Consider the following 27,498-nt stretch of genomic DNA (forward strand, 5'->3'; position numbering starts at 1 on the left):
TCTCTTTCAGAATTTTCTACAGTTTATTGTGATCCACACAGTCAAAGGCTTTGGCATAGTCAATAAAGCAGAAATAGATGTTTTTCTGGAACTCTCTTGCTTTTCTCATGATCCAGCAGATGTTGGCAATTTGATCTCTGGTTCCTCTCCCTTTTCTAAAACCAGCTTGAACATCTGGAGTTCATGGTTCACGTACTGCTGAAGGCTGGCTTGGAGAATTTTGAGCATTACTTTACTAGCATGTGAGATCCACTGGAGAAGGGAATGGCAAACCACTTCAGTATTCTTGCCTTGAGAACTCCACGGACAGCATGAAAAGGCAAAATGATAGGATCCTGAAAGAGGAACTCCCCAGGTCAGTAGGTGCCCAATATGCTACTGGAGATCAGTGGAGAAATAACTCCAGAAAGAATGAAGGGATGGAGCCAAAGCAAAAACAACACCCAGTTGTGGATGCGACTAGTGATAGAAGCAAGGTCCGATGCTGTAAAGAGCAATATTGCATAGGAACTTGGAATGTCAGGTCCATGAATCAAGGCAAATTGGAAGTGTTCAAACAGGAGATGACAAGAGTGAACATTGACATTCTAGGAATCAGTGAATTAAAATGGACCAGAATGGGTGAATTTAACTCAGATGACCATTATATCTACTACTGTGGGCAGGAATCCCTTAGAAGAAATGGAGTAGTCATAATGGTCAACAAAAGAGTCTGAAATGTAGTACTTGGATGCAACCTCAAAAATGACAGAATGATCTCTGTTCATTTCCAAGGCAAACCATTCAATATGACGGTAATCCAAGCCTATGCCCCAACCAGTAACACTGAAGAAGCTGAAGTTGAATGATTCTATGAAGACCTACAAGACCGTCTAGAACTAATACCCAAAAAAGATGTCCTTTTCATTATAGGGGACTGGAATGCAAAAGTAGGAAGTCAAGAAACACCTGGAGTAACAGGCAAATTTGGCCTTGGAGTATGGAATGAAGCAGGGCAAAGGCTAACAGACTTTTGCCAAGAGAACACACTGGTCATAACAAATACCCTCTTCTAACAACACAAGAGAAGACTCTACACATGGACAGCAACAGATGGTCAACACCGAAATCAGATTGATTATATTCTTTGCAGCCAAAGATGCAGAAGCCCTATACAGTCAGCAAAAACAAGACCGGGAGCTGACTGGGGCTCAGATCATGAACTCCTTATTGTCAAATTCATACTTAAATTGAAGAAAGTAGGGAAAACCACTAGACCATTCAGGTATGACCTAAATCAAATCCCTTATGATTATACAGTGAAAGTGAGAAATAGATTTTGGGGACTAGATCTGATAGACAGAGTGCCTGATGAACTATGGACGGAGGTTCATGACATTGTACAGGAGACAGGGATCCAAACCATCCCCATGGAAAAGAAATGCAAAAAAGCAAAATGGCTGTCTGAGGAGGTCTTAAAAATAGCTGTGAAAAGCAAAGAAGCGAAAAAAAAAAGGAGAAAAGGAAAGAAATAAACATCTGAATGCAAAGTTCCAAAGAATAGCAAGGAAAATAAGAAAGCCTTTCTCAGCGATCAATGCAAAGAAATAGAGGCAAACAACAGAATGGGAAAGACTAGAGATCTCTTCAAGAAAATTAGAGATACCAAGGGAACACTTCATGCAAATACGCTCTCAATAAAGGACAGAAATGGTATGGACCTAACAGAAGCAGAAGATATTAAGAAGAGGTGGCAAGAATACACAGAAGAACTGTACAAAAAAGATCTTCACGACCCAGATAATAACGATGGTGTGATCACTGACCTAGAGCCAGACATCCTGGATTGTGAAGTCAAGTGGGCCTTAGAAAGCATCACTACAAACAAAGCTATTGGAGGTGATGGAATTCCAGTTGAGCTATTTCAAATCCTGGAAGATGATGCTGTGAAAGTGCTGCACTCAATATGCCAGCAAATTTGGAAAACTCAGCAGTGGCCACAGGACTGGAAAAGGTCAGTTTTCATTCCAATCCCAAAGAAAGGCAATGCCATAGAATGCTCAAACTACCGCACTTTAAATTTGGTTAATCTAAATTGAGATGTGCTATCCCTGGGGGCTTAGATGGTAAAGGATCTACCTGCAATGAGGGAGACACAGGTTTGATCTCTGGGTCGGGAAGATCCCCTGGAGAAGAGTATGATAACCCAGTCCAGTATTCTTACTTGGAGAATTCCATGAATAAGAGGAACCTGACTGACTACAGTCCATGGGGTTGCAAAGAGTCAGACACAAATGAGGGACTAATAAGCACATAAGTGAAAACATACATGGGATTTTTAAGATTGGATGTGAAGCATAAGCATTAATATTTTACATGTTAATAAACATAACCATTAATATTTTCTATACTGATTACATTGAAAAGATAATATTTTGGACACAATTATTTAAATATGTATTAAAATTAATATCACCTCTTCCCTTTTACATTTTAAAATGGCTACTAGAAAATGTAATACTACATATGTGCTTGCATTTGTGGCTCCCATTATATCAGTTTTCGGCAACTTTGGTATAAGGTCTAGGATTGGGATCAACCACATGAACAGAAAACTCCAAAATAACACAGGAGTATTCAAGATGGTGTGAAAGCTCTAACCAGTATAATCTGATTCCAGTCCACAAGAAGGAGAAAGAGACCCGTTAAAGATACAAAGAAAACAATTTTATTGTTACCAAAGGGGAAGGCAGAGGGCTGGGGGAGGAGATAAATTGGGAGTTTGGGGTTAACAGATACACTCTACTATATATAAAAGAGAAAAAATAATGACCTACTGTATAGCACAGGAAACTATATTTAATACCTGAAAGTAACCTATAATGGAAAAAAATCTGAAAAGCACTTTTCAGATAATATATAACATATGTAATATTATATTACATATATCATATATACATATATATAACTGAATTACTTTGCTGTATACCAGAAACCAACACAACTTTGTATATCAACTATACTTCAATAAAGATACATTCCATGTGCCAACTTCTGAAAACATCTTCTACCATATTCTTTGATAAGTGAGAACCCACATTGGTCAAGATATAGGCACCTCTGTAAAAATTTGGGGGGAAAATTAACCACTGTGATCAAGTAACATTTTCGTCACACTGCTACCCATATAGACGAGAGAGGTTGGACAAGGCAGTCTCTATTTTTAACAGTCACGTGTTCAACTGAAAATCAGGAGTTATTTTTAGGATGACCATTCGTCCCAGTTCGTCCGGAAGTCTGTTTTGTATGTATTGTCCTGGCATGATTATTAATAGCTCCTCCTTTCTTTTTCTCAGGTGTCCTAGTTCAAGTGATAAATAATATGGCTACTTTTGTTATATGACCAAAAAAAAAAAAGAGAGAGAGAGAAAAAAAGATGATGGCATAGACAATTTAATCTCTGCCAGAGAAATCCTTGGCAGGTGGATGCCTCCTCCAACCCACCTCACCAATATTCTGAAACCATGTTTTGGAGGTTACTTGTGACTTCAATATTGACAAGTTAAAGGACTTTTCTTAAATATTCTCTTTTTATTGATTCACTTAACAGATATTTAGTGTGCCTCTATTTACCAAGCACTGTGCATTTGGAACACATGGGGGTAATATAGAATTCAGTGCTATTAATTTCACTACTATTAAACTCATCTCTTGAAACAGTGAAATAATAAGCATCTGAACTGTCAGAATAATCTGAATTCTGGACTACTGTTTCTCCCCTGGACATTTCTCTAAGTCTCTTTCTGTCTTTTTTTTTGGATCTATTTTTGGATCTAAATAATTCTAGTCCATTGTTTCCCAAAATGTCTTTAATATATCATTCATTTTTCAAGAAAATTCCATAGTTAAATGATATTTGGAAGAGCAGTCTAATCAGAGTGTCATAATACAAATTAGCATATTAAAAACTCTGAGAACTACTACAATAGAAATTCTTATTTAACTTTTCTAATCTGAGCTGGTATTAACCTATTGAGAGCTAATGCAATACCCCTTCTGTACTGTTCTTTTAGCCCCAGAAGTATGAGGCTATTATAAGAGAATCTGTCCATAGTTTCCCCTTCTACATTCAGCCCCCTGAAGCTCACATTTTTTCTCTACTTTTACCTCTACACAGATGAAACCTAAGCAACCTTCTCTAGCCTTTGCCTCATTCCCCAGACTAAATGGGCATCTCTACTTGAGAGTAAACATCATAATCTCAAACCTAACAATCTAAAATTAACTTTGGTTTTTGTCCAAAGTCAAGCTGCAAACCCCCCACCCCATCCCACCCCCCTAACATATATGTCAATCTTTTGAGTCATACTATCTGTGGTAGACATTTTGTTTCTTGAACTGGTTGTTTTGGGGTTCTTTGGTTGTGTTTCATTTTGGTCTGGTTTTGACAAGGGTAGGGTGAGGAGTTTGGAGGCAGGCTGAGCAGCCTTTCATCTGCATTCCTGCTTTTGAAAAAAGTTCCTTTGTGTGCAGTGCTGGTGAGAAGTTGTGCATAGCCAGTGGCTCCTGGTAGCCTAGGCTGGAGCATGTGGTCTGGGCTCAGCTAGTCAGCCTCCCACTGGGGACTTTGAACTTGAGTTTTTGGGACAGAGAAGCAGGAATGGTTGTATAATTCATTCATGGTGTGGCGGGGGTGATATTAGCAGTGTTTCATGACAATAGTGGTCTTGCCCTGGTTACCTGAGAAGATTCTGATGCATTCTATAGTTTGAGAACCCCTGTATCTGGTCTTTCTCATACATCTATTCTACCAGGAAGATTTACTAAATATCCCACCCAAGACTAACTCTTCCTTTTCTGGAATCTTATAAACCTTCATATCTGTATCAGTCATGCTGAAACTATGTTATTTTGCCATTATTTAAGTAGGTATCTTATCTCTGTAATTAGTTTTTAAGCTTCTAGAAGGCAGACTATAAGTCACCATGATTTACATAGAGTAATTAATAAATCGGAGAAGGCAATGGCACCCCACTCCAGTACTCTTGCCTGGAAAATCCCATGGACGGAGGAGCCTGGGAGGCTGCAGTCGGACACGACTGAGCGACTTCACTTTCACTTTTCATTTTCATGCACTGGAGAAGGACATGGCAACCCACTCCAGTGTTCTTGCCTGGAGAATCCCAGGGATGGGGGAGCCTGGTGGGCTGCCGTCTATGGGGTCACACAGAGTCGGACACGACTGAAGTGACTTAGCAGCAGCAGCAGCAGCAGAAACTAATAAATAAATTAATATTTGCCAGCAACAAATTAATTGCACTTGATATATAAACTCCATTTTCTACAAAATAAAATTTAAATTAGTTCACCTCTATACAAGAGTTTCTAAAATAATAGTTCTCAATTGTGCAATATGTTAAAATCACCTGCTAGAGAGCTATAACAAATATTTATCCTCAGCTCACAACTTCAGAGATCCCTTTAATTAATTTGGGGTACAGCAATATTTGGGGTACAGAATTTTTTTAAAAATCTTAAATGGTTCTATATTGCAGGTGAAATTGTAAAACATTATTGTGATATTCAAAGTGTAATCCAAGAACCATGGCAGCAGTTTACCTGGCAGTTTCTAAAGTGTATTTTAACAAGATTCCCCAGTGATTCATATATACATTAAAGTATGAGAAGCACTTAGTCTACAGCAGTGATGGCCAGTAGAAGTAAAGTGCAAGCTACCTATGTAATTTAAAATCTTCTAGAAGCTCTATTTAAAAAGTGTTTTAAATGGTAAAAGTAATTTAATAACATAATTTATGTAACCCTGTGTATCTAAAAGGTTATCATTTCAACAATTAATGTAAAATTATTAATAAAATATTTAAAAGCTTTTTTTGTTGTTGTTGGCACTGAGACTTTGAAATTCAGTGTGTATTTTATACTCACAGACCCGCCACATTTCAACAGCTTCATGGCCACATGCACTTTGCTTTCATTGTCCAGTTGCTCAGTCATGCCTGAGTCTTTGCAAGGCCATGACTGGCAACATGCCAGGTTACCCTGTCCTTCACTATCTCCCAGAGTGTGCTCAAACTCATGTCCTTTGAGTTGGTGATGCCATCCAACCATCTCATCCTCTGTCACCCCCTTCACCTCAGTCTTTCCCAGTATCAAGGTCTTTTCCAATGCACTTGGCCACCACATTGAACAGAGCAGATCTAGAGCTAATTAACCTTTCCCTCTTTAACATTAGCTATAACTTTCCTTACAAAATATTTTTGGTATAGTCAAAGGACCTTTTTATCAGCCAGTCAACTCGCCAGTCACTTTCTGGTCTTTGCATTGTTACGCCCACTGCTCCTTGCAGTCTGGAGAGCCCCTCCACTTCTACTCTCTCATGGTCTATGTTCCATTTTTTTAAAAGTTGGTCCAGGTCTACAGCTGTGTGGCAAACCCATCCTAAAATGGTCCCAGATTACAGTGGTTAGTTCCTGCTCTAGATTTCATAGGTTAAGAGTTTATATTCTTATTTGTTAAGGAAGATGATAAATGATGATGGTACAAAGCTAAACATGGAATGCAATTAGATTAGAAAACATGCTGCCTTTCTTAATAAGAATAAAGTATAGGCCTCTAAAGATTGATACTGAAAATAGTTTCTCCGGTAGGAAATAACAACCTTCCTAGGAATGTTAAATCAATCCACATAAGTCCTCTTCTCCTAGGATGCTTTCATGATTATCCTTGACTACTGTCTCCCATCCCATACTACAGGAACTAAATGATGCTTTACCTTAAGTATTAAGTCAAGTGGAAGCAACAACTCTTCTGTTGATTGCTCCAAAACTTAACTGAAACAAAAATGGAATATTCAAAAGACTTTATTAGTAGCCTCAAGGTAGTAAAAGCAAAAATATAAGAATGCAGTGAATTCTGACAGTCTCACTTGTAAGATTTGGCCTGTGCTCTGTATGAGTGAGATTACTCCATTCACATGGGGCAATGATGGGGGATCAGGAGAGATCTTGCCAGTTTCCTCCTTTCCTTGCACATCTTCTCTTTCCAGCTGCTGCTGCTGCTGCTAAGTCACTTCAGTCGTGTCCGACTCTGTACGACCCCATAGACAGCAGCCCACCAGGCTCCTGCGTCCCTGGGATTCTCCAGGCAAGAGCACTGAAGTGGGTTGCCATGTCCTTCTCCAGGGCATGAAAGTGAAAGGTGAAAGTGAAGTCGCTCAGTCATGTCCGACTCTTTGCGACCCCATGGACTGTAGCCCACCAGGCTCCTCCGTCCATGGGATTTCCCATGCAAGAGTACTGGAGTGGACCGCTATTGCCTTCTCCCCTTCTTTCTCCAGATGGTGACATATTTAGCCTACAGATCTAGCACTCTGTAGACATCTTACTCCTGTTGGTCTAGAGTTGCACTGTACAATACAATCACCATTAGCTACTTGTGGCTACTGAATATTTGAGATGTAAATAGTCCAAATTGAGATGAGCTGTATGCTTACAATGGGGGCTTCCCTGGTGGCACAGTAGTAAAGAATCTGCCTGCCAATGCAGGAGATGCAGGTTCAATCCCTGAGTTGGGAAGATCCCCTGAAGAAGGGAATGGCAACCCACTCCAGTGTTCTTGCATGGAAAATCCCATGGACAGAGGAGTCTGACAGGCTACAGTCTATGGGGTCTCAAAGAGTCAGAAATGACTGATCACGCATCTGATTTACTGGAAGTGTGCAATACACACCAGATTTTAAGACTCAGTACATGTATGAGCTACTATAAAAATTATAATAAATTTAAAGACTTAAAACATCCATTTATTATCACACAGTGCTATAGTCCAGAAGTCCTGGTACAGATGGCTCACCTGCGCCCTCTGCTTAGTCTCCTAAGGACAAAATCAAGGTGTCAGTAGCACTGAATTCTTCTCTAGAGGTTCTGCAGATGACTGCTTCCGAGATCACTCAGGTTGTTGGCTAAATTCAGTTTTTTTGTGGTTACTGGGCAAGGGTTTTGTTTCCTTTCTGGCTGTCAGCTAGTAGCTCACTGAGCTCCTAAAGGTCACCTTCACTCCTTTTCCCACCGACCCTGGCTTTGAATCTCTCTGAATTCTCTTTGTACCACAACTCTTCCGCTCAGCCCCTGAGCAAATGCTCTGCTTTTAAGAACTCATGTGATTAGGTTGAGCCCACTTAAGACAATCCAGGATAATCTCCCCATTTTATGGTGTGTACATTTAATTACATCTGCCAAGTTCATTTTACCAGGTAATGGGACATATTTACAGGTTCCAAGAATCAGGGTGTGGGAGCAATTCTTCCCATCACAGTGTAAAAAATAATGTAAAATGTAAAATATTTCACTAATAATTATATATTGATCATATGTCAAAATTATAATATCAGATATATTAGGTTAAACAAAATATATTATTAAATTTTACTTGGTTTGTTCTACTTTTTAAATGAACTATAGAATATTTATTTTTTATTTATTTATTTTAATTTTATTTTTTTTACTTTACAATATTGTATTGGTTTTGCCATACATCAACATGCATCTGCCACGGGTGTACATGTGTTCCCCATCCTGAATGCCCCTCCCACCTCCCTCACCATACCATCCCTCTGGGTCATCCCAGTGCACCAGCCCCAAGCTTCCTGTATCCTGCATTGAACCTGGACTGGCGATTCGTTTCTTATATGATATTATACATGTTTTAATGCCATTCTCCCAAATCGTTCCCCCTCCCTCTCCCACAGAGTCCAAAAGACTGTTCTATGCATCTGTGTCTCTTTTGCTGTCTCACATACAGGGTTGTCGTTACCATCTTTCTAAATTCCATATATATGCGTTAGTATACTGTATTGCGGAGAAGGCAATGGCATCCCACTCCAGTACTCCTGCCTAGAAAATCCCATGGATGGAGGAGCCTGGAAGGCTGCAGTCCATGGGGTTACTGAGGGTCAGACACGACTGAGCGACTTCACTTTCACTTTTCACTTTCATGCATTGGAGAAGGAAATGGCAACCCACTCCAGTGTTCTTGCCTGGAGAATCCCAGGGACGGGGGAGCCTGGTGGGCTGCCGTCTGTGGGGTTACACAGAGTCGGACACGACTGAAGTGACTTAGCAGCAGCAGCAGCAGCATACTGTATTGGTGTTTTTCTTTCTGGCTTACTTCACTCTGTATAATAGGCTCCAGTTTCATCCACCTCATTAGAACTGATTCAAATGTATTCTTTTTAATGGCTGAGTAATACTCCATTGTGGATATGTACCACAGCTTTCAAAATTGTACATGTAGCTCACATTTATGCTTTGCATGATACTTCTATTAGTCAGCACTGGCCTGGACCTAGAGAGGGTTAAATCCTCATTGTTTCTGACATCAGATCTGTGGACCCATTTCTTGCATAAGATATAGTTCCCTTATAATCAGGTGTGGCCTTATACTTTTAGGCCTCTGACTGCTAAACATTTCCTAACAGAAAGCCAGAATTTTTATACAAGAGACATTCAAATACAATGATGTAGCATGGAGATGTGGGCTCAGGGGCTCATTTCTACAAAGAGGAAGGATTCCTATTGAACCAGACCTATACCTGATATAACATATACCTTATTTAACTTATATGCAGAGTACAACATAAGAAATGCCAGGCTGGATGAAGAAAAAACTGGAATCAAGATTGCTGGGAGAAATATCAATAACCTCAGATATGCAACTGACACCACCTTTATGGCAGAAAGTAAAGAGGAACTAAAGAGTCTCTTGATGAAGGTGAAAAAGGAAAGTGAAAAAGCTGGCTTAAAACTCAACATTCAAAAAATGAAAATCATGGCATCTGGTCCCATCATTTCATGATAAACAGATGGGGAAACAATGCAAACAGTGAGAGGCTTTATTTTCTCGGGCTCTAAAATCACTGCAAAAAATTGATGCTTTTGAACTGTGGCATTGGAGAAGACTCTTGAGAGTCTCTTGGACTGCAAGGAGATCAAATCAGTTATTTCTAAAGGAAATCAGTCCTAAATATTCATTGGAAGGACTGATGCTAAAGCTGAAGCTCCAATATTTTGGCCACCTGATGCGAAGAGCCTTGGCCAATACTTTGGCCACTTAATGTGAAGACCCATTAGAAAAGACCCTGATATTGGGAAAGATAGAAGGCAGGAGGAGAAGGGGAAGACAGAGGACGAGATGATTAGATGGTATCATTGACTCAATGGACATGAGTTTGAGCAAGTCCTGGAAGATGGTGAAGGACAAGGAAGCCTGGACTGCTGCAGGCCATGGGGTCACAAAGAGTTGGACACGACTGAGTGACTATACAACAACAAAAGATAAGACTGTACTGATGCAACAGACATGAACTTGGGCAAACTTTGGGAGATGGTGAGGGACATCTCCCTCCATGGTGTGCTGCAGTCCATGGAGTCACAAAGAGTTGGACATGACTGGGTGACTGAACAACAAATACCTGATAATCCTAGTTACTACTGAATTCAGCCTATGAGAGCAGAGGCTTCTTTTATTCATCTTTTGGTTTTCAGTGATTGGCACAAAGAGTTCCTTTTTAAAAAAATGTTTACATAATCAACTGAATCTAAATGTCAGGGATTGGCTCATTTAAAAAATAAAAGATATAGTTGGAAAACAAAGCAAATATCCCCTAATAATGACAAACGTGTATACATTTCTGAGAAGATGGCCTCCATTTGAAAGTGTAAGCTGAACAATATTTAATGGTTGCATCTTTATGAGACAAGAGAGTGTGATGATGCTCAGAAAAAAAAAAATTCTTCACCAAATGAACACTCTAATTCACCAAATGTTTTCATTACTGTGCACTTTATTTGGCTTTGGTGACTAAACCAAACCAATGAATCTGCAACCATTTTCGAAACTGCATTTTAAAAAGATTTGTTGGCTGTACCTCTTTATCCGGTGCTTAGTTTTATTCATTTAATTTCACACAGGACTAACATGTTTCTTCTATTATTGGAGGAGCTGAACAGCATCACACAGAGAAGGTTATATACCCTGATCTAATCCTCCAACCAGAGGCTAGGTAGAATCTTTTTTTCCAGAGCATTCCTTCATAGTTTCTGGCGTTGTACCTGCTCCCAGCCCCAGGTATGATCTTGCACAAGCTAGGCAAAATCACTGTGACAGTCTCTTAGTCCGTCAGCTACAGAGCTGAGGGTTCTCTGAGGAGAAGTTAGGATTGCTGAGAAAGCACAGGCTGCTCATTGTTCCTTTTCTGCCAGACACAAACCTGAAGCAAGACAGAATTCTGAGAAACTAGATTCATCTCACCCCATCGTCCTCCACAGCAATCTTCCTGGCACAAAAGAAAGAATGAATACCAATAAAAAGATAATTTAAATAAACATTTTAAATAAAGTTGACTAATTGAAAAGACTGATAGATGGAGCGATGCATTCTTCAAAATCTATTGTCATGCCTTTGTAGACTTTATTGCTTATCAGCATTTTTCCCCTCAAGAAAAACAGAACAGCAACATTTGTTCGGAAAAAAGCAAACTGTGTTTCTTCCTTTCTTATTACTTTTATTGTTTGAGGTTTCTTTTAAACTATAATGTGCCATTGTGATTTTGAGATGGGGAAAAACAATCGCTTGTCTTTCAAACATAAGAATGTGATTGTATGCTATTGTTGCCAACAATGAGCTAAAGAGGTTAATGGATCACATATCTGGCAAACAGCCATCTTTCCTCCTGCTCCATAGATTAAACAATATACATTTTGCTGTTGCTGCTGAGCTTATGATTTTGTCTGAGTAGTTGGTAAATAAGTTTACTTAGGTTTAAGTTATCTCTTTCTGGAATTCAACAGCTTTGTCCTTCAAGGTGTATTATCCTGAAATTGAAAAAGTGCAGTTTGAGATCTCTCCACCTCAGGAAGTGGAGAGAGTGGGTGTGGGGAAGGTGGTGCGGTGGCAGTTGCAATGAGAATCTAGAAATATTGTGCCTTGTGAATTGCATCCAATCTTTCATTTTCAGATTACCTAAATTAACTAAGTGAAATTACCATAATAAAAAAGAATGGATTCTGGAGGAAGCACCACAATTCTTTCTAGTGTTGTTGCTAGTGATCATTCTAACAGACCTCTAATTAAATGGACTAGCTCTCTCCAGGATCGCAGGTTGACTCGATTCTGCATTCTGTGACTCTTACTTGAAAATAGACCAGCCCTCCTAAGCAATAACGCTGCGATTCCCGGCCTAAGAGACTTTTCCTTGTACTACGTTTGTAGTATGGAATTAGTAAGAGACCTACTACCTCGAGAGGAAAAAAAAAATTTTTTTTGTCTGTTTGCTTTTTAATAAAATTCCACAGGGGAAAACTTTGTCCATGAGAAAGATACTAGTTTTCTGGGAAATTTTGGTTGGGTGGGGCTAGATGATGAGGGAGGGACTGAGTTAGAAAAGAAACAACACATCAGTCTCAGCTGAGATGGGATTTTTTTCAACCAGGTAGAGAGCACAGTAAACAGCAGGTAGACTCCCCTGCTCACTGCTTTGCTGGGAGCAAGGGATAGGAGGGACGCTGTCTGAACTGGGAAGGCTAGTGTGCCTCTCGGTTCGGGATTTGGCACCGGGAAAAAGGCAGAGCCCTGCTCTCCGCTTCCCAGCTAGGCGGTGATCGCCCCCTGTGACTCGGGAGGCACACAGCAGTCTGAGATCCGCCGCCGCCGCAGCCGCCCGACCCCTCACAGCCCCCAGCTCTCCCGCCTGGCCTGCGGGGAGCCACACTAGGGCTCCCTGGACAGCTGTGTGCCCAAGCTCCAGGTCTAGGCCCCTCTAACCCCGGAGATACCGGTCTCAGCTCCTCAGAGACTTCTGTGACCCCGGGTTGTGCCACCCTGATCACTTTCGTGGGCTCCCCAAGCTGTGACTTCAGTTGGCCTGGAAGCCCTGAGCGCCCACTCTGCCTCCCCAGCGCGCTCCTAGCCCAGGGCTCTAGCGCCTGGGCGGGACACGCGGTGGCTCAGCTACAGGACTGGGGCCTCGGGGTAAATCCTCTCCTCCCCCTTCTCCGCGTACTGCCCTGCCCTCTCCCTGCAGCAGGCGGCTCCCGTGCTTGAGCCCTGCTCTCGGCAGAAGACACCTGCGCTTCCTTCCCCACCCTTCTCCTCCGCCCTTTTCGTTGCGGTTTCTCCCCGGCCTTGGGGAGCTCGGGAGCGGCAGCTGAAGGAGGAGCAGGGGAGGAGGGAGAAGGCGAGGAGGAGTAAGGGCGGGGTGGGTGGGGAGACAGCCGAGAGGGTGTGGACTGGCAGCCACTCTGCAGCTGGTCGCCGGGGACCCGATCCCTCCCGCGTGCCCGAGTGATGGAGGGGAAGACGTTCGCTTAGACACACACACACGCGCGCACACAGCTGGGCACGTCTGCCGGAGGCAGCCGCCGGGGGCCGGGCGGCGGCCTGACAGCAGCAGCCGCGGGGAGCCGGGCGCCCACACAGCTTGGCCCCGGCGGCTCCAAGACCCAGGAAGGGAAGATCCCAGCCGCTCTGACTGTTGCTCTTTTAGGCAGATCGGGAGGAAGCAGGCTGCCCGAGGACCTGTCACCGCGGACGCAGGAGGCTCTCCGCTCGGCGCTCAGAGTCCAGGGCCGCGCCGGTGCGGGCGTGGGGAGAGGAGGATGCTCACCTCCGCCCGCAGAGCGTCTGCGGGCCCTGACACTGCGCGGACTCCGGCTCCCGCGGCAGCCCCTGTTGTGCCCGCGCCGCGGGAGCGCGCCCTGTCGTACCTGCCTCCAGCCTCTCCGGCAAGTGCAGGAAACGCGCCCTAAACTCCACTACTTCTCGCCCGCCTCCTCCCCTTCTCGGCTCCCCGCCCCGGACCTCGCAGCCGCCGGCGTGTAGGACCCGCCCGCCTCTTACTCTCACGCGCGCACGCACTGCCCCGCTCGCTCGCTCGCTCCCATTCAAGCAGACTGGCTCTCCGTGCAGCCAAAGCCCAGGGCATCCGAAACTACTGGACCAACTGCCACCGCGACTGCAGGAGGCACCCGTGGCCCGGCGCGACTCGTCGCTGGTCCCCGTACCCTGGACTCTCGCTCGCGCCGCAGCCGCCGGAGACCTCGGTGAGCAGGGCTTGCTGCCCGCCTCGCGCCAGGGAGGGGCTCGAGCCCCCTGGGGGCTGATGGTTCGTAGATTAGTGGGGAAATGGGAAGGGAGGAGGTTTCCAAGGGGTGACCTGCTGTGATGCCAGCCAAAGCGCTTTGTGGGGCGCGGTTCTCTTGGGCACTGCCTGGGGGAGACTTTTGAGACGTTCTCTGGGGCTTGGGGTTAAACTAGTGCCAGACGGAAAACGGCAGGGATGATTCTCGGGGTAAATTGAGACTCACTGGTGTCAGTCTGTCTGTCTCCTTGAGCTGGGCGCAGCGCTCTGGGTTCTCTTTGAGGGAGGGAGGACACGCGTTAACTGCGTTCAGCAGAGTTTGGGGGCCCGCACACAGTCACTTCCTAGAGTGGCTGTGGGGCTGTCGCTTGGAGCGCGAGACGGCTCTGGGCGAGTTCGGGGCCTCCAGGCGGGAGGAGAGGGCAAGCAGCGGGCAGGCAAAAGCTCTGCGAACTTGCGGGTGGGGTGCATTCTCCGCCCCGCAGGTCCCCCACCCCTCAAAGTACCAGTCCCCGCCCCAGGGCAGCCCCAGTTCACGCAGCCCTTCCCACCCACCCCCGACACACACACGCCCGCGCACACACACATTCAGGAGGTGGATTCAATGGAGTGGGTGGTCATACCGTTGTTACTGAAAAGTGCGCGAGGTCGCTGTGGCTACTGACTGGAGCGCAGAGACTTCCGCTTCTGGCACTTGGGCGACCGCCTGCGTTTAGGGAAGCGAGGAAGGAGCGCCCAGCCCCCTGCGCATGCCTCTACCTGAAGGTTCCAGGTGCAGAGCAAACAAACCCCTGTCGCAACTCCGGAATCACTTCGCCTTGGTGGACTCCGCTCTCTGGCTTCCCTCTTTGAGTGCTTATGGGTGCCCACCCAAGGGAGCTGCCGCTCAGATCCCGGTCTCCCTAGTACTAACCTGGTGGGTCGGACTCTCTTTCTCTCTCTCTTCTTCCCTTCCTCTCCCTCTCCGCATACCAGCTTCTTCATGGAAAACATTGATCCCGTAAGGAGAGGTTTAATATTTGCAAAGTGCTTTATATCATATTACTTTGTGGATACATTTAATTGCACTGTAACTCTTCTCTGATTTATGTAAACTTAGTTGGATAAATAGCGAGCAGGGTCGGGTTGGGGGTGGGAGCAAGAGTGGGTGGGCGTTCTTTCTCTAAAGGTGCTCTTATCTAAACTGATTTGCTAGAAGTAATTTAAAGCTGGTGCTTCTGAAAGCTTTTTTTGCTCAGTAGTTTTGACATATTTCAGGGCTTTAGACAAATGTTTCCACAGTACAATTTATTTCAAGTATATTCAGCTTCTATTCCAAGAAAAAGTTGAACATAATGAAAGGGATTACAAAATTGGATATCAAAACTATTTGAAGGTTTTTATTGGCATCAATTATGTTGTAGCAGATTTTGTTTAAGTTGCCATAGTGGTTCTTCCTGGTGAAGCTTTTAAAAGGAGAAATGAAAGCAAGGCTACGTACCTCCAAGTGACTGAGCAGCAGGGTAGGCTTCTTTAGGAATATGGAGTCATTCACTAGTGTACTGATGAAGACAGAGGAAAACATTATAAGAAACATAATGATGGGAAAGAAACTGTGGCTTAAAACCAACTGCTTCACCTGCAGAGGGTCTTAACAGTCAACAACAACAACAACAAACTTCTCTGGCCCCTTCTAGATTACTCTGAGTTATTTAAAAATACTCTTTCCTGGATTAATAACATATTTAGAAACATCATCAATAATGTAATGTTTTCAAATAGTTGCCTAAAGTAGATTATATGGGAAATTACCAGCATACTCTTCAGAGTTTTGCAAAAGTGCTAGGATCATGGTTTCTAGGTTAAGCCAGACGTCATGCTTACATTTTAATGTGGAAATTACTCCCTTTGACTTCTTTATGAGAAGGTGCTGCCCACAGAGAGTTGACTATGCTTGCATTATTGTTCGTACCATTTTGCAGGCATACACAGATGTTTTTGAATGAATAATCTTCTTACTCACTGAATTTTCACTCATTCAAAAAGTATTTACTGAGCGCAGGAGTACACACAAAGCTGAGCTGAGTGTTATTTTAAATAACACGGAAGAGTTTTCAATGGAAGCAGGGTGCTTACTCCTACACTGTGTAAAAAGAACAGCAGAACAGTGACTTACTTAAGGAAGCAGCATTTTGCCCAAAGTAGGTGGTCAATCATGAGTTGTTGACTCAAAAATCATATAAGCTGTTCACTAGCCAGCTTTGTTTTCACCGTAAATCTCAACATTATTCTTAACACACTGTGTCATTTAGCTATGACTCAACTTCAGAGAATTGATGTTGACTTTAATCCTGTCACTCTTTGTCTGAATACTTTGGAGAAATAGAACTATCTGTGCACCGCCCTAGCTTTCCCTGTGTGATTTCTGTGGAGCAGTGCTGGATCTGCATATGTCATTAGTATTCATTTATGAGTAAATGCAAATGTTCCTGTTGTATTGAGAAAGCAAACCTGAATTCATAGGATGCAACAAATTTTATGCTCCTTTTCTCATCCTTTTATAATCTCAGAAACAATAACATCTCTTATAAGTTCAATTATATGTACAAGAGCAGATAAGAAAAATGGTTATTCAGGGTCCATTAGAAAGAGGGAAATATGTTATGGAAATTTTAGTTGAGAAGAATTCTCTGACTCTTGTGGAAGGTCTGGTGAGGTAGTCTTTTATTTTAGAGATGCTTATTCATGAATGAAGTAACTCTCAAGGTAACTTCCTAGTAAAATGAGATAGCAATCCCTTAGTAAAAGGGACACTTGCTAAAATCGATACTAAAATCTCTGGGTATGAGCAGTAACACTATTATGCCATTGAAATTATGTGAACACTTGCATATTTTATTTGTGCATAATTTTTAAAATTTCTCTTTAAAACTTATTCAAATATTTCATATTCTGAGATTATTGCAATTAAATGAGTTCTTGTCTGTTAATGGAATTATAGAGGTTTTTTTGTTTTAGGTAAAGGTGAATAGTTTGAAAAGAGAGAACAGGTCAGGTAAAGAAATTATTATTCAAACCTCAGATTTATCTTCATTCAAGTTCTGTCCTTTTTTGCTGGGGAAGTAAAGTGACAGTTGCTTAGTTCTGTCCGACTCTTCGCAACTCCATGGACTATACAGTCCATGGAATTCTCCAGGCCAGAATACTGGAGTGGGTAGCTGTTTCCTTCTCCAGGGTTTGCTGGGGAGAGGAACCTTAAAACCAAAATAACCTATGGTTTATTTCACTAATTTCACTATGACCTAAATTGTTACTATTGAGAAAAAATCCTACACTGCATTGTAATTTTTCTGTGAATTTAATACAGATTCTTTAAAACCAGCAAAAGTGTAACTTTTCCCTCCCCCTGAAATCCAATTTAACTGTTGACAAATTTTGCTCACTCTGGAATAGATATTTGTTTCTGAGGGTCATGACGTTATCCTAACCTTTATAGCAGGAGTGCAATTAAAGGAAACTATTAAGACGTGGAGTTGAAAATCACTGATCTAACTGAAAACCATTTCAGAGCAGCTAACATTTATCAAAAGTAGAAGTAAAAGATTCTGTCTGGAGATCCATATAATGTATAGGCAGGATAAATGAACCTCTCTAAACCTCAAATGCAAGTTCCATTATCATGTCTTAATTAACATTTGGTAGAATGGTACAGTTTTTCCTCTTCTTAAAAAGTTTTATGAAAGAAAACTCTGTCAATATTAAAAGATGGTTACAGAGTTTGTTTGACTTTAGGCCATTTTACCCAGATATTGTGTGGGAAGTAGGTAAGTTACACATATACATATACACATGTGTACATGTATACATATAAAATACATCTTTATATTTATATATGTATTTATATTTAGGTATATATCTAAACATTTTGTCTAAAAACTCTTTTTTTAAAGATTTTTTTTGATGTGGATCATTTTTTAAGTCTTTATTGAATTTGTTATAATGTTGCCTCTGTTTTATGTTTTTGGGTGTTTTGGTCAGGAGGCATGTGGGATCTTAGCTCCCCAACCAGGGATCGAACCCACAGCCCCCTGCATTGGAAGGGGAAGTCTTAACCACTGGACAAGTGACAAGTGAAGTTGCTCAGTCATGTACGACTCTTTGCGATCCCATGGACTGTAGCCTACCCGGCTCCTCCATCCATGGAATTTTTCCAGGCGAGAGTACTGGAGTGGGTTGCCATTTCCTTTTACAGGGGATCTTCCTGACCCGGGGATCGAACCCAGGTCTCCCGCATTTCAGGCAGACGCTTTACCCTCTGAGCCACCTTGAAATCCCTTGTCTAATAACTTTGAACAATAGGAAGAGTCCTCTTGGTGGCATAAGTGGTTTGTGAGGTCAGCATTAGCTGGAGAATGGTACTTATTAAATGCTCAACTAGTCTTGATGTTAAAAATGGGGAGGGTACTAAACTTTTTTGAACAAGTTATTTAAAAAAACACATCATAATCTTTAGTATGTGCTTGACACTGTCCAAAGAACTTTGATAATGTAACTCAATTCTGGTAGCCGCCCTGCTCTCCCCAGAGAGAAAACAAGTAGATAAAGCAGGTGTTTGGTTTTTTTGTTTTTTTGTTTTTTTTTTTATCCTCATTTAGCCGGTGAGGAAGATGAGGCTCAGGAAGCCTAAATAGATGGCTGAAGCCCCACAGCTACAAAATGGCAGAGCTGGTGTGTGGGCCCAGGCCGTCCACTGTGCTGTGCTGCTGCTTCTGAACAGATGTTTTTTGGTTTGTCTGTTTGTTTGTTTCAGTTTTCTTAAACAGGGAACCAAAGGGGGCCCCGTTAAGTTGTAAAGCAAACGCATTCTAGCAACTGAGATTTATGACAGTTTTCAAATTAGAGTGAATTCTTAAGGAATTCATAAGGAAGGCAATTGGCATGAAGTGCAGAAATAACCTGAACTAGGGCAATGCTAGATCAGTGCTATAGCTTAATGCAGTTTTTAATGGACTCAATAATTTTCTTAGGTTCAACTACTTTTTAAAATTAGGTAACTTAAGAACTGATGCCATATTTAAGTAGTTTTAATGGCTCAGAGGTTGTGATACTGACTGTTTTATGTTTCCCATAATATCCTTATAATGTGGACTTTTTGCATAGAGGTCAGTGTTATGTGTTCCTATATGGTACTTGCCAGAAGAACAGAGTTTAATGTGAAGGTGTGAAATGAGACTTATTCTGCTCTGACCCATGTGTCATACAGTAAGCATCCAATTAATGTTTACTGCATGAACTAATGAAGGATTTTCTAGAAGTTGATAGTCCAGAAACTTTACATATCTTTATAATTGCACAGTTTTAAGGTTGTGATTTAATATTGTATAGACTTTTTTATTTGTCATGATGACCTCAGGGCATTACCATCTAGAGACCCTGGAATAACAATCTTTATAAGATTGAGTGGCCTGAGATGAAGGAAGAGGGTGGGGAAGGAAAGTAAAATGATAAATTGATTAAAATGTTTAAATTTAGAAGTTGACAAAAGGAAAACTGCCTGTAATTATACCTTTTATTTTTTAAAGGCATATAAGACATAATTAACATTAAGTAATAGAATCTTTACACTGCTAATGGAGTAGCATTACAACTCTCCTATCATAAATATTAACAATCTTACTATTTGAGTATAGTTTAGGGAACTATTTAGAAACATATTAAAATGTCACTGTAATACTCTTTGCCATAGCTAAATCAAGTCAATAAAAAATCACAGTAATTCTGAATGTGCTTCACATAAATATTGTGTTTATCACAGGAGAGGAACAGTACTGGAGTCAGGCAGGCCTGGCTGAATTAGAATCCCTGTTTCACAGCTTGTTGGCTGTGGGGTCTTGGACGTATTACCTAACCTTTCTAGTTCCTGGTAATCTGATCTGTTACATGGTTATGGAAATAGCATTCTAGGTTTCTCTATATCTAGGTTTGATAATATATGGAAAATGCCTAGCATGTAGTGTCATATACAGTGAAGATTCAGGAGGTTGTAACTGATGTCGCTGTTACCATCATAATCTTTAAATTACTGTAACATCATCAGCAGTGGTTAAACATAATGGGTACATTGTTCTCTCTTTATCTGTTTATCAGTCTGTCTATGTGTGTGTGTGTGTCTGTGTGTATTGAATTGGCTGTTCTCCATTGCAAAGCATAGGTTCTGTGGATACTCTTATAGTTGAAAAAGGCTATGAATAGAAGAAATAAGTGTTTCAGACTTAAGCGTTACTGGATATAAACCACAGAAATGGAGAGGAAGCTTTAGGATGGCTACTTCACAATATTTTTTTCTTGCAAGGTCCAGCTATGTATGCTCACACAATTCTTTGGAAGATATATCCTCTTATACAAATACAATAAACAAGGAAGAGCGAAAGGTTTACTAAAAGCAACTGTTATATTTATCTGTTTATACCTTATGAGTAGAAGTATTAGGATGCACAAAAATTTCTTTCTTTTTTATACTTTTATACCATTTTCATGGATTAAAGTAAAAAAGCTATTTCCTAACTCGAATGATTAAATTTGAGTAACTCAATTTAAAACTTTAATTTTATTCTTAGTTTTTTTTTCTATAACTCATTAATTCCAGTAGCCAGTTGGCTATCCTCAGTTTATAAAGCTTCCATTTATTCCTCCATTTATTTTGTCCTAATGAATGTACTTATTTACCTCTTTTTCTCTGTAGAAATAATAAATGATAATAGCTAATTGACATTTACTGATGTACCAAGCTTTGTACAGGTCTTAACACATTACTTCCCCACAATGCAATCAATGGAATATGTGTCATTAGTAGTTCCATTTCACAGATGAGGAAACTGAGGCCCAGAGATGTCCTCTAGCTAGAGGGGTGGAGCCATAATCTAAACCCATGCCATCTGGCCTAGAGCCCACACTTAGCCACACCAACAGATGTCTGAGTAGCAATTAGCCCCTACACACCATCCCTGTATTTCTGGGCCTAGAAACCCATGCCTTCCTATTTCCTTGTGTTTTCCCTGCAACAAAAGAAGGGTTTATCTTCGATAAAGGTTAATTTCCTGACTTTATCACCCTATTTTTCTGTGTATGTATATCACTGTTTTCCTATGTATGTACAGTGGACATGAGAGCAAAGAATGAAACTAGATTTTTAGTAAACTATTGGATCTGTTTTCAGTAGATTTATGTTGGTTGCCAAGATCCTGCTACATAGTTGCATTTATGCTTCCCATGCAGTGGTAGCAGATCACCAGTCCATGCTACTAGAATTTCTGCATCTGGTGAGTCAGCTGCCTGTGACCTGAACTTCTTAACTACCTCACTTCTTTCTGAGCTGAATGAAATAGAATGGGACCAAAGAGCCCTAGGAAGCTTAGAGAAGCAGAAGGCTCACCACAGGGAGCTTTGGAGTTCCTAAAGGATTACGCCCTCCTGAGAGTAGCTGGAAAAGGCTTGAGAACTGTTTCATGGGCCCCTGAATGAGTGCCCCTCAAGGGGCAGGGATTGTCCCCTTTTTCTTGATGGTACTTGGCACATGGTTTAATGGGGTAGACTCAGAGATTCTCCTTTCACGCATCCAGAACCTGGAGAGCAGACCACTGAGGGATCCACAGAAGGAAGGATAGAAGGAGGAAGGCAGAGGCAGAAAACAGGGCAGATAAGGGAGATGTGAGGAGGTGAAAGGCCAGCAGATACCTCGGTAACCAGTGGGAGTAGTTATTTTCATTTTATGTTTATTCAGGTATAGTTACAATCTTCTGTTCCCAAATCTAGCCTACATATGCAGTACCCATGTAACCCTGTTATGACTCTTTAAAAGGAAGGACATTATTGCTTATTGTCCTGATCTGGCACACCATAATGAGCTAATAAAAATTAGCTATAATTATTATTGCTTGATTGTCTATAGACAGAATTACTTTCCTTAATCAGGTATTTATCTTATTCTCATACACCATATACTCTGAAATGGACGACTAGACAGTCAAAGTTTACTTGGCAGCATTCAGTTTTGAAATTTCTGAATTCTGCAAATACTTGCATCCTTTGAATAACAGATACACAGCTCTGTACTTAACCAACAGTAAGATCAAGAGTTCAAGGATTTTCATACAACATTACTTTCTTAATGTTACCTCTTCTCAAATACTTTGTTATTTTGCTTTTCTGTACTGGCAGTGTCATCTGCCCAGATACCCAAGAAAAGTGAGAAAATAGAAAAAAAATCACAGTAGCAACACAAGTTAACTTGGGATCATCTTGTATTTTTCCTTCTCTTCCTCTAGTCTGTCACCTAGACATGACAGTCGCCTTTTGAACATCTACCTACCTACCAGCCCCAATTCTACTGCTTTAGTTGAAGCCATAAGAATTTCTCACCTGAATTACTAGCTTCCTTATTAGCTTTGTATCTCCATCTTCCTCAGTGCTTCTAAAATTCTTTCCTGAATGCAAACCTAATGATGTAATTCCCCTGCTTTATAGCCTGTAGCATCCTTTGTAAGCAGGATAAAGTTCAGGCTAGTTCAACCTTCAAAGCCCTTACTATTTCAATGGCCTGGCCTGGGACTCATCTCCTATCACTTGCTATGTCTCTGCAATTGAGCAATTCCAAGCAAAGAATCTTTTAGGATTTGAAACAACTCAACTGAAATTCCATCACCTCCACTAGCTTTGTTTGTAGCGATGCTTCCTAAGACCCACTTGGCTTTGCATTCCAGGATGTCTGACTCCAGGTGAGTGATCATGCCATCGTGGTTATTTGGGTCATGAAGATCTTTTTGTGTAGTTTTTCTGTGTGTTCTTGCCACCTCTTCTTAATATCTTCTGCTTCTGTTAGGTCCATACTATTTCTGTCTTTTATTGTGCCTATCTTTGCATGAAATGTTCCCTTGGTATCTCTAATTTTCTTGAAGAGATCTCTAGTCTTCCCATTCTATTGGTTTCCTGTATTTCTTTGCACTGATCACTGAGGAAGGCTTTCTTATCTCTCCTTGCTATTCTTTGGAACTCTGCATTCAAATGTGTATATCTTTCCTTTTCTCCTTTGCCTTTAGCTTCTTTTCTCTTCACAGCTATTTGTAAGGCCTCCTCAGACAACCATTTTGCCCTTTTGCATTTCTTTTTCTTGGGGATGGTCTTGATATCTACCTCCTGTACAACGTCACGAACCTCCGTCCATAGTTCTTCAGGCACCGATGATGCTGTGAAAGTGCTGTACTCAATATGCCAGCAAATTGGAAAACTCAACAGTGGCCACAGGACTGGAAAAGGTCAGTTTTCATTCCAATCCCAAAGAAAGGCAATGCCAAAGAATGCTCAAACTATTGCACTCATCTCACATGCTAGTAAAGTAATGCTCAAAATTCTCCAAGCCAATCTTCAACAATATGTGAACCATGAACTTCCAGATGTTCAAGCTGGATTTAGAAAAGGCAGAGGAACCAGAGATGAAATTGCCAACATCCATTGGATCATTGAAAAAGCAAGAGATTTCCAGAAAAGCATCTACTGCTTTATTGACTATCCCAAAGCCTTTGACTGTGTGGATCACAACAAGCTCCAGAAAATTCTTAAAGAGATGGGAATACCAGGCCACCTGACCTGCCTCTTGAGAAATCTGTATGCAGGTCAAAAAGCAACAGTTAGAACTGGACATGGAACAGACTGGAACAGACTGATTCCAAATTGGGAAAGGAGTACGTCAGGCTGTATATTGTCACCCTGCTTATTTAACTTATATGCAGAGTACATCATGAGAAATGCTGGGCTGGATGAAGCACAAGCTGGAATCAAGATTGCCGGGAGAAATATCAATAACCTCAGATATGCAGATGACACCACCCATTATGGCAGAAAGTGAAGAAGAACTAAAGAGCCTCTTGATGAAAGTGAAAGAGGAGAGTGAAAAAGTTGGCTTAAAGCTCAACATTCAGAAAACTAAGATCTTGGCATGTAGTCCCATCATTTCATGGCAAATAGATGGGGAAACAGTAGAAACAGTGACATAATTTATTTTCTTGGGCTCTAAAATCACTGCAGATGGTGACTGCAGCCATGCAATTAAAAGATGCTTGCTCCTTGGAAGAAAAGCTATGACCAACCTAGACAGCATATTAAAACACAGAGACATTACTTTGCCAACAAAGGTCCATCTAGTCAAAGCTATGGTTTTTCCAGTGGTCGTGTATGGATGTGAGAATTGGACTATAAAGAAAGCTGAGCACTGAAGAATTGATGCTTCTGAACTGTGTTGTTGGAGAAGACTCTTGAGAGTCCCTTGGACTGCAAGGAGATCCAACCAGTCCATCCTAAAGGAAATTGGTCCTGAATATTCATTGGAAGGACTGATGCTGAAGCTGAAACTCCAATACTGTGGCCACCTGATGCAAAGAACTGACTCATCTGAAAAGACGCTGTTGCTGGGAAAGATTGAAGGCAGGAGGAGAAGGGGACGACAGAGGATGAGATGGCTGGATAGCATCACCAACTCGATGGATGTGAGTTTGAGTAAACTCCAGGAGTTGGTGATGGACAGGGAGGCCTGATGTGCTGCAGTCCATGGGGTCACAAAGAGTTGGACACAACTGAGCAACTGAACTGAACTGAACTGAAGCAAAGAATAGCTCACAAGTCCATGACTTTGCACATACCAGCCCCTGTGCCAAGAGGGTTCTCTGCTTGTCTAACTTCTTATCTTCCTTACCACTTCTCTTGTTTTCTTATTCCTCTCCTTTGCAACTCCCCACACCCACTCTGAGCTAGGATGGGATAGTTTTCTTATCCTTTATTATGTATAGTACAGACCATAGTCTATAGAATTATTTATTTGTTAATGGCCCCCTAATGTATGTATGTATACACATACTCCTCCCAACCTCCACCAGTGCCTGCCCTGCACCTTCATCCCTTACCCAACACAAAGCTGGTATAGACATTCTGGTAGCTGTACATATAGTACAGCTATCCACATATACGTAGTCTTTGTGCCAGGACTCTTTTGGTATTTAAAGTAGGCCTGGCTTTAAAGTAGAAGAAGGACACTTTTTGTTGTTCGAGAAGAGAAGCAAGTGTGTTTTATAACTTCAGTTGGCAAAAGGGCCCCTGGTGTAGGAGAGAGTGTAAGGCAGAGAAAGGAATGGGAGATCTTTGCGTGTTGCCCTGTGGATGCTCATATGAGGAAACAAGGTCTATGTTCTCCCCACCTCAGTCCACACCAGACCACAGGTGGATAGTATGCCTCTTAGTCCCTGCTGTCTAAACACTTGCCACCAAGTATCACTTGCCAGCTTCGACCAGCTGGAGTGAGCAGCAAGAAACGACATCTGATAGCAGCTCAAGGTCATCACTCCTGCATCAGGCAGCTATTCACTGAGCACCTGCTGTCATCCAGGAATATCACTTAACTGATTCAAAGGACTGAGTTTGGCACATGCATGCGCGAGTGCTAAGCTGCTTCAGTTGTGTTCAACTGTTTGCTGCTGCATGGACTATAGCCCGCCAGGCTCCTCTGTCCATGGGATTCTCCAGGCAAGAATATTGGAGTGAGTTACCATTCCCTTCTCAAAGGGATCTTCCTGACCCTGGCATCAAACCTGGTTCTCCTGCATTGCAGGTGGATTCTTTACCATCTGAGCCACTAGGAAAACACGAGTTTGGCACATGACAGGCTATCAAAGATGCAGTGAAATTATGGTTGTAGGAGCCCATAAAAGTCAGAAACTTTCAGAGGCCCAGCAACTATCCATTATTTGTCTTATTTTTTCCTTTGACTTCTTTTTAAGGGACTCAGTGGCTATTCAATGTGTTCTCTCTGAGATGCTGATCACTCAGAATTTTTAACATTTTGGTTTTTTAGAACTATCTGGAATAACTCACATTTTCTCAGTAAAGGAGGTTAACATTTATTTCATGAAAAGGGAGAACTTACACCATTTCCAGTGGACCTTGCATCCCTTACCCAAAAGAAGAGTTCTAGGAAAAGGAATACAAGTTAGTGTCTTTTGCCTACTATATTTTAAAAGTACGTGTAAGTAATTCTACTTTTTTATTACTAATATTTTCCCATCTGGATAGCTTTTTTTTTTTTCACCTGGGACAAATTATTAATTCTATTTAAAAAATGTGCTGTATTCAGAAGAGTAGTTGCCAAATTTGTTGGGACCTATAACAAGATAATTAATTATCCAGCTACATGAAGACTATTGGAGTGCTGGATGTAAAACAGATGGTGGGAGAAGAAGGATGAGGCAGTCAGGATGCTGTGAGGGGTGTGATAAGTCTCTCAGGCTGTGTGGGGTAAAGCCACTTGTGTGCCAAGCCTCCCTCAGACTCCCTGCTGCACGTATTTTTCCCCATTGATCCTGCCACTACTCCATCACTTCACTCCTTGAGACCCGGCTTCCCTGCCCCCCTGCCACCACATTCATTTTAAATGTCGAGAGAGAGTAAGCGGAGGTGAGGGCCAAAGGTCTGCTCCCCTTGGACCCTGGACACAATGCCAGCATCTGTGGCGGCCCCAGCACCTATCCCATGGAGCAAGTCAGGCTGCCATTACCCTTGTCCTGACATTGCTTTTAGTCCTGCAGATGTGGAGCTTTAAAGAGTTTGAGGTTCATTTTAGAATCAGTTAAGATAAATGAATATTACAAGTGAACGCCGTGCATTTTTTTTTGTTGTTTGAAAATTTCAAAGACCTAACTTGAAGTCTAAACATTTCCCCAGAGAAAACCTGGTTGAATATCAGTGAAAAAATGCTTACAAGAAACTGTTACTACCCCCACCTCCCCCTGCCAACCTTTTCACACTGATCTTTCTCTGTGTTGAATCCAGTTAGTGTGAATTAGCAGGTACATTTATACGAAGCTCAATATTTGATGGTAGAGATTATAGTAACTTCCCTGTTGAGGATTTTCTTATAGATTACCATCATGATGCATTTCTAACTCTGTGAAAGTCAGAGTACTTGGTGGTAGGACAAAGGTGATGACATTTAGAGTTCAGATATTAAAAAAAAAAAAAAAAAAACTACAAAGTTTTTCACTCTTGCACCAGAATATACAGAATAATCTAGTTAAGATGTCTTCACAATAAAGTTACTCATTCATTATAAAAGAGTTCCTGATTTGAGGAAGTAGGCAGTCACCTTGCCTATCCCACCCTCTCAGTATCAGACCCATCTTTTATCATTTAAAGTAGAGCTCCCTAAAATAGATTACACTGACAAGTAGTAATTACTGACAGCTGCATTTAATTAGCAAAGCAGATTCCTGCTCATGACAATAAAGTATTATTACATGTTTAGCATTAGCACTGGCAGTAAGAGAGGTGACTTTGCTAACATGGAACTA

General features: G+C 41.6%; 2 protein-coding genes across 12 annotated transcripts in view; one reads left to right on the forward strand and one right to left on the reverse strand.

Moving 5' to 3' along the window:
• The window catches only part of LOC147365801 (uncharacterized), an 856,584-nt gene extending 841,538 nt beyond the window's left edge, over nucleotides 1-15,046 (reverse strand). Inside the window, exon 1 of the transcript XR_015132793.1 lies at nucleotides 14,755-15,046. The gene's annotated coding sequence lies outside the window, so the exon portion shown is untranslated. The remainder of the gene's footprint in view (nucleotides 1-14,754) is intronic.
• Nucleotides 12,618-27,498, forward strand: part of HS3ST5 (heparan sulfate-glucosamine 3-sulfotransferase 5) — a 298,567-nt gene continuing 283,686 nt past the window's right edge. For 3 of the 11 annotated variants that reach the window (XM_086317205.1, XM_086317207.1, XM_086317206.1), the window contains exon 1: nucleotides 13,237-14,093. The gene's annotated coding sequence lies outside the window, so the exon portion shown is untranslated. Of the gene's footprint in view, nucleotides 14,094-27,498 lie in introns of all 11 variants that reach the window. The other 8 variants (XR_015132749.1, XR_015132747.1, XM_086317204.1 and 5 more) reach the window with 6 other exon arrangements.

The sequence above is a fragment of the Bos grunniens genome, chromosome 9, assembly GCF_055505025.1.
Source record: "Bos grunniens cultivar Pamir isolate PY7600 chromosome 9, Bosgru_T2T1.0, whole genome shotgun sequence".
Taxonomy (NCBI): domain Eukaryota; kingdom Metazoa; phylum Chordata; class Mammalia; order Artiodactyla; family Bovidae; genus Bos; species Bos grunniens.